Source organism: Etheostoma spectabile, unplaced genomic scaffold (assembly GCF_008692095.1).
Source record: "Etheostoma spectabile isolate EspeVRDwgs_2016 unplaced genomic scaffold, UIUC_Espe_1.0 scaffold271, whole genome shotgun sequence".
NCBI classification, from domain to species: domain Eukaryota; kingdom Metazoa; phylum Chordata; class Actinopteri; order Perciformes; family Percidae; genus Etheostoma; species Etheostoma spectabile.
Window position 1 is genome coordinate 256662 of NW_022605575.1, and position 8625 is coordinate 265286.

The 8625-nt window shown below is 49.0% G+C and overlaps 1 protein-coding gene across 1 annotated transcript in view; it reads left to right on the forward strand.

The window, feature by feature from the left end:
• LOC116685814 (SH3 and multiple ankyrin repeat domains protein 2-like) overlaps nt 1–8625 on the forward strand; it is a gene marked incomplete in the record, with an annotated part of 236568 nt that overhangs the window by 48724 nt on the left and 179219 nt on the right.

Genomic DNA, 8625 nt, shown 5'->3' on the forward strand with positions numbered 1-8625 from the left:
AGTGCCCTGGGGCTGTAATGATCGGTAGGGGTCGTCGTAACCGCGAGGATGCAGGGGTGTGGTGAAATGTGCGACGCCAGGCTACGTGGATGGTGTGATCGTGAAAAAATGGGCGTACTGTTGTGGTCGTACACTGTGAGAACTGCTCACTAACAGGGGGGTGTGGGTTTGCGCTGTTCGTGATCCACTTGGTTCTTCGCGCATGACAAGCGTAGTAGAAGGGACTGTTGTGTTGAGAGGGTGTGTGGGGTGTGTGGGTGTGTGTGGTCTTGAGAATGTTTGTTACGTGACCTACGAGTTGTGGGGAATGTGAGTGTGTGAACAGATGTCGAAGAACATTATTTTCTAAACAGACAAATTTTTGCCTTCACTGAAGACTCCTCTTTGCCCCGCTGTCTCGGCTCGCGCCCCCCATGCTTCACCTTCTCCCTTCCCTGCCCCGCTTCGCTCCCTCATCTCTCGTCCCTCCCCCCTTGGTCTCGCCGCTCCCTCCCACCCTTCTCGCCCTCTCTGCTCTCTTTCCTTTCCATCACAGTCCGAACACCAGCTGCACGCTTCACAGAAATTCATCCCTCTGCATCCGGCTTAGAAGTGTGCATCTTTGGGCAACATTCCCCCCCACAACACACACACACCACACACACAACACACACAACACACACACACACACACACACACACCCACATAACACACACACACACACACACAGAGTTACACACACACACACACACACACACAAACACACACACACATTAATCCAAACATGTAGTATATATGATTGGTAAGAGTCCAGTCCCACGGTCTTCACTCTGGGGGTCAACTCTTTTAAAAGTTGATTTTTACATCAAGTCTGATCTCCTTTGGCTGACTTTAGTCCAGTGGTTCCCAAAGTGGGGTCCTGTTTCAGAGGGGCCCCCATGCAGCACAAAGTGGGGTCCTGTTTCGGTGACAGTATTAATTATTGACATTATCATCAGCAATGAGAAGAGACAGGGGGGGGGGGGGACTTGTTTCTTAACCCCCCCTCCCTCTATCTCTCTCTCTCTCGTCCAATCTCGACCTCCTCTCTCTCTCTACTCTCTATCTTCCTCTCTCCTCTCTCTCTACTCCTTACCTGCGTCTAGTTTATAAAGCTGACCCTTGAGGACATTGGCCACAGGGAGATCATTCTACACTAGACCACATCCAAACACCAACAGGTCCTGATGTCACAAATGGAGCACAGTATGTGCGCCCATAGCAAGAGCACCCGACCGAAAGGCAATGTAGTCTGAGTTGATGTGTGGGTGGTGCTCTGTCGAATGTGTGAGTGTGTGTGTGTAGTCGGCTGTGCGCTCTCGCGGTCCGTAGCAGTGGCAATCGGACTGTGTGTGTGTTTTTGTGTGTCTCTGTGGGCTGGAGTCGTGCGTACTGTGTGCGCTCGGTGTATGTGTCCGTGAATCGTGCGTAGTCGTGAGAGTGTGCTTTGTTTCCCTATACGTTTTCTTTTGTGAGTGGTGTGTGTGTGTGTGTGGCTGGGTGCTGTTGTTTTCTGTCCCCCCGTTCCACCCTTAGTGGCGGGTGCGTGTGCTGTCGTGTGTGATGTGTGTGTGGTGTGTGCAAGTGTGTGTGAGTGCCATGGTGAAGCGCGTGTAAGCGGCGCCTGTGGTGACGCGGTTTCCCTGCCTGTGTCCCTGCTGTGTGTGCCCCCTGTGCGTGTGTGTGTGATGTGTGTAGTGTGTCTTTGCCTGTCGTGTGTGTGTGTGTGTGCACGTGACTCGCCTGCAATCAGACGGGCTTTCCCCCCCCCCCCGTTTCAAAGGCGCAGGGGTGCCGGATGTCGCGCCACACAGTTGTATTGGCTGATTGTGAGAAATAACCGGCAACTGCGAAATGTATGACAAGTTACGACTAGCTTCCACTATGGCACAGTTTAGACAGTCTATGACATTGATCTAGCACCCCACTTTGAACAGGTATCCTGATAGTATGTCAACCAACAACATGGCAGTATTGTTTGTTGTGTACCACATCAAATGACAACGAGAGGAAACAGTTCATGGCCCTTTCTGATCATTTCAGTTATATGCTGATCCCGATTCCCAGGGTATTGCGTATTGTATGGCTAGGGAATCGCCCGAATTTTGCGATAGTTTTTTTTTTTAGTTTTCTGTCTCATGGAAACAGTAATTGTGTCATGTGAAAGGGCTGGAAGAACACACACACACACACACCACACACCACACTACTTTACACACACACACACACACACACTAACACCACACACATTTACTTATAACACCTTTAATCTTCTTTTAATCTTCCTGCGGTATACTTGACCTGCTTCCCCCCCCCCCCCCAACCATCCCTCCAGTATAAACAAATTGGTCTTAATGATCATCTTTAATGACCTGAGGCCGCGTTGTAGACCAGCCCTCATATAGCGCCCGTCCCAAAAGACATCCGTTCCAGGTCCCCAGAGACGGCAGATTGGGGGACGACAGCCGGCCCTGCAACATGTATCAGGTAACGATTGCTTGTCTCCCCTGAGGATATTCCCCCGTACCCACTTGGTACAAGTATGCCGTCCCCACCCTGCCAGTATTCTCCGCCCCATCTCATTCTTTCTTCGCCGTCTGTTCCCTTCACCTGCATGCTCCAGTGTAGAAGTTAGAGTGAACCAGGACATGCAGGAATGACTAATGGCCTCCGGGCGCAGGACAGCCTAGAGGAGACCCGGAGGTCCCCTCCGACAGACACACAAACACACACACACACACACACACACACACACACACACGCACACACACACACACACACTACACACACACACACACGCGCAAACACACGAACACACACACGCACACCTACCCACGCCACACACGCACACACACACAACACAGCACGCACACTACGCACACACACACACCACCACACGACTACAAGACCACACGCACACACAAACAAACAAACACACACACACACAAGCCACACGCACTATGACCACATCACCACACAGCACACACACGCACACACACGCACACACACGCCCGCCACAACACATCAGCGCACACACTTATGCAACACACTGTAACACACACGAACACGCACACCCCACCCACGTCACGCACACACACCCACACACACGCCACTACTACCCGCCGCACACACAACCCGCATGCATAGCCACCCACTACCGCCTGCACGGTTAGCACACGAGCCCACTGCACGCACGAAAACCGCTTTGCACACCACACGCCAACAACCACACGCACGCACACATAAATTACGCAACTTTACACACACACTTACCGCACGCACACACGCCCATCACTCGCACCTCCCACGAGCACACACGCACTCATTCACGAACGCACCACAACATGAAATCTGTGGTACTATTAAACCGACTCACACAACAGCACAGAATGCATTTTCTCCCGCCACGTTTAATATTGGCAGAACAGGTTTTTCGATTGATACAAAGATGTTCAAAGTGATGGCTCGATGGTTGTTTTCTCACGTAGGTAGAGCAGGACCGACCACGTGTACTTATACCGGTTTACGCGCCCCCATAAACGCAGAGGCTTGCAGGCCGTTCGACACCTCCGCCCCTGTTGACACATTTTTTGCCAGCCTGTCCCATGTCTGTCCCCTGTCCTCAATCAACTGACATTAAAGGAGAAAAACCAAGACTCAATATGTTTAAAAAACATCAACCAAAAGGAGATCAACAAAACTGCAGATGCCCTAGAATCGCAAAACGCTGACCCTGTAAAGTCTGCCACTCAAGGACGACTGTACGGAAAGACCACCTATGTCGACGTCCAAGACAAGCCAAGACCCAGAAATAGTTAAGGTCCAAAGAGGCGGCCCCCCGACCGGGGGGGCGGTGAGTGGTTAGAGTCCACAACGGCAACGACCGAGAGCTCCAAAGAGGTTTGAGTCTCGAGTCAATGACGACTGTGTGCGCCAGGATCAGAAAACAAGCTGGGTTCTTATGGCATGCACACTAGCTACCTCACAAGACCATACATTACTGGCGCAGTCTTCTATTTTTCTCTGTCCCACTAATCATATATTTAATCTATCAACATAATAATGACACTCTCTTGGATCTCGACGTCTTCAGATCCAGAAGCCCAATTACTTGGTGACCAAGACCAGTGCCCTTGAGACCAGAGACAACGTCCCGAGGTCAAATAAAATTATCGGCTGTCGTCCGAGTTTAGCAACATGTACCTAAGTAAACATAGCAAAGACGGTCTTGCACGTTTCCTATAGAACATGGGACGTAGAGCTACAACAAATACTCTTTCCTGCCCATGGCTATGACATCCCAGCGGAAGGATGTTTCTAACAGTAAAACCAGAGAAATGTATACCTATTTAGAGTGGCGCGGAATTCGGCACACCCTCTCGGCAAAAGTGAGTTTTTCCACATTTTCCCCGTACAATCACCTTTTCCACGGCTTCGAGGGTCTTGTTAGAATGGAATGGAGGCCTATGGAGCTACACCCCCAGAATCTACTTCTCGGTATCGCGCAAAGCGACCACGCAGTACCTCATGCATTCAACTTCCCGACCGACCGTAATCCACGTCTTGAACATTGCAAATAATTATACCACACTCAAACTCTCGAGTACTTTCTCAACGACAATCACAGCAAAGAGACTTACACATTTAGCCCGTCTTAACTTTGTAGCTCCATAGAACCCATTCATTTGTTCAAATATGATATATAAATAACGGTAATGCGAGATTTTTTTTTTTTTTTTAAAAATTTATGACAAAGGTCGAGATTACACATGCTGTTATATTTTTATCATGTTTTTATTTGTGCTGTCACCCAAATATATATTCCCACACACACTTTTATTCTAAACATCACCCTACACCACACACAAACACACACACAATACCAACACCCAATACCCACCGACAATATGAGACCCCCACACAGTACTCCTGCCAATTATTTCTTAGATATAATAAGTACCTATTAACTAAGCTTGATACACCATGTGTTTCATATCAAAATCTTCATCTTTCCATTTTACCAGACCCAGCGACCCTATTCATGTTACAATCTGGTTATGCGGGTTGGGGCCGGGGTGTCTGTTATTATGTGACGCGGATTGGGGGGAACAGCATTCGTTTTTATGAATTATTTAATAATTGGCGATGCTTTTAATTTTGTTCAAAGCGCTTTTACCGCGGACTCCTTTTTCTGTTTACGATTTTCCCCGTATCTATAATCCGAGACATCCGTTCAACTTTTCATGCAGCCGACCCTTGTTATTTTTTGTTTGATGATTATGAACTACAGACTACAGTATTACATCGTGCAGATCTTCTGCCACACACGCACACACACACACACACACTACCTTACACCTTACAGCTTGCCCCTATATAACACACACCTCCCCACCCAGTCCTTTGCTTTAACCACACGACCACTACTGTCACTACATTGCCACACGCAACACACACAATCACACACACACCACACCACACACCACACACACCAACACCACTTCCCCGTTCCTCCTTGTTCAGCAGCATCTTAGTTGACTGGACCATTTTGTAGAACAGGCACTTAGCAGTTGCACTATCCTCGCGATGCGTATTGTAACCCTGAGACTGTGTACTTGCTATTGTTGGGCGACTCACAAATATATTTTTTCCTACTGCTCTTCCTCTCTCTCTCTCCCTCCTTTCTCTCTTCCCTCTCTACTCCCTCTCTCTGACTTTTTCTTGCCCTCGTTCGCCCTTATCCCCTTCTTTTCTCCTCGTCCTTATTCTCTCACGTCTACTACGATCTCTACTATCATACTCTAGATGTATCTTTTTGAACGCCCATGGCTTTAATGAAACATCCTTTTTTAGTTGTAAAATTGGAGCGAATTCTGATTTGAAGAATAGCGTAGACGATCAATATTTTGTTTTGTGTAAATGGACGACAGACGCCGTTGCGGACTGGTATCATTTCCATTGGGTATTTGTTGGATCAAAATGTGAAACTCATTCCGATGATCGAAAATTGAATGTAGAACACCACTGGTAGAACCCGACTGTCCTACTGTCTCCTCCTACTCTACCAGTTCGCGGTCCCCCTTATCTATTATGTGAACTAAGAGAGCTAATAGTTCATGGGCGCGCTCCTCACCCTGCCTTCGGGGCGACCCACTTAGATTGGTGGCGTGGGGCTCCCCTTGCTACCTTGGACCCAACCTACGACCCCCACTGGGATCTTTTACACCTATGCACGTTACTCGTAGCATAAGTTCGTCTGGCTGCCGTTCAGACGATACAAACTCTGTAGATCACAAAAATTTTTCATTAATTTTTCGTCAAAGGTGCCATTGACTTTTCTAGGGCAAAACTTATGCTGTGAGCCCAACTCTCCATCCTAGTTGCTCCCCACGTTACGGGACTTTGTGTCATAAACACTAAGTTTTTAGATTATCCCCTTACATATTATATATCATATTATATCTTTCTTTTCTCATACTGCACTTATTTGTATGCTTTATTGTATTTACACCTAAGCGGCCTACTTCCCTGACCCATTATTACATAATCTCCAGCCCGATAATATATTTTACCCCCCTCTTGTTGGCATGAGTGGGACCATGGAAGTACGACCGCCTACATAATGTACTGTAGAAGAAATAAACAAAGACTAATTTCATTTTTAGTACTATATTGGTTATGAGTCATTACTTCTTTTTTCCAGCAGCCCATTGTCCTACTCCTAGTCAGACATTTGCGCGGACTGTGGGAACTGTGTATGTGTGTGTGTCGTGCTGTGTGTTGTTGACTGTGATGTGTGCCTTGGTCCTTCCCTTACCAGCCACTTTGATATGCCCATTTCCCCCCCCCTGTGTAATGTGCTTATCTGTGTGTGCGGTGCCCCTTTGTAGTGCCGTGTGTGTAGTGTGTTGGTGTGTCGTGTTCCCCCCCTCCCTTGCCATCCGTGTGTGAGCTGTATTTTCGCTTCCCTTGCCCTTTTTTTTTTCCCTTTTTGTGGGAGAAATGCTTCCCTCTGCAAAGATGACCAATCTAACCGGATCAGAGGAGCTGAAGTTTTGTGCACAGTAGTGAAGCTATTCGCGCGTGGTGCTAAGTACTGTTGCTGCAGAACAGGATTCTCTTTCTTTCCAATGAACCAGAGACGACGATGGGAGAGAAAGGGAGGAGGGAAGAGGTAGAGAAAGGTGGGGAGGGAGCAGAGAGTATGGATGACGAACTAGCGCCGGCGCCTTCCGGAGAGCCCGATTCCATGTGAGAGGATTGAGGGAGAGAAAGGGTCGCCGGAGGAGAAGAGAGCGGCCTGGGGCAAGAGGTTTACGTCTTCCGATGAAAAGGCAACAAATTGTCTGTTTATGAGAAATGTTACTTTCGTTATCCATCTGTTTTCCCTCCAAACCAACGCACACATTAAAAACATCCGTCTCCCCCAGGGCGTCATCGTTCCCTAATTGTAACATCGAAGCACACACACACTATTTCTTCCCCCTACACCACACATCCACCACACCACCCCACAACACACACCCATGCGCGCAGCCCACGCACACACAGTCACACACACACACGTCATGCGCGCAAACACACGACCACACTGCCACTGCGCACACACACACACACACGCAGTTACACACCCAAACCCACTTATTGGGCACGCCCTTTTCTTTCCCCAAAGCAACAACCCCCATGCTATTAGCCGCACAACACACAAACCACACATCACAGAGTTTATTTCACACACACACACACAACACCACAAACACACACACCACATTTAATCCAAACATTTCTGAATGTTATATAGGATGGCGTAAGACGCCTCCAGTCCCCCACCGGTCGGACACTCTGCGGCGGCTCAAATCTTATTTAACCCGTGATTTTCTTCCTACATCAACGTATGATCTCCCCCTTTTTTTGGCTGATTTATTGTCCCTAGTAGCCCGTCAACCACAAAGTCGGTGGTTCCAATGATTTCAGCCGAGGGACCCCCCACATGCCAGACACAAAGTGGGGCTCACTGGTAGATTTGCGGCCGCCCACCCCGCTGCCCCCCCAGCCACAAAGTGGAGATCTGTTTCAGCAGGTTTGCCCCCCCCCCCGACTGCACAGCACAAACAGTGGGGTCCCGGTTTAAGAGCGGCCCCCCATGCCCCAGCACATAAGTGAGGTCCTGCTTTCAGATTTTTGGGCCCCCGCCCCTGCAGCACAACCAGTGGGGGCCCTCTCCTGTTCAGAGGACCCACCGGCACATCCGTGCCAGAAACAAAGTGAGGCGTCATTGATTTAGAGTATGGGCCCCCTCGTGCACGGGTACAAAGTGGGGTCCTGTTCATTGCAGGGGGCCCCCGTGAAGCCACAAAGTGGTAGGCTTCATGTTTCAGATTGGCGGCCCTCCGTGCAGCACAAAGTGGAATCTAGCTCCTTTTCTCTCATATTTCCATACACTATCATAACAAAATGACAGAACGTTAATGACTATGACTATACTCAACACGAGATCCTAAATGAGACCTTCCCAGAAAGGGCCCGCCGCGCAATTCATGCCCTCTTAGCCACGCCCAACCTGAGCCAGGTTGTACCAGACGACCCCCTCCCAACTCCGCCCCCCCA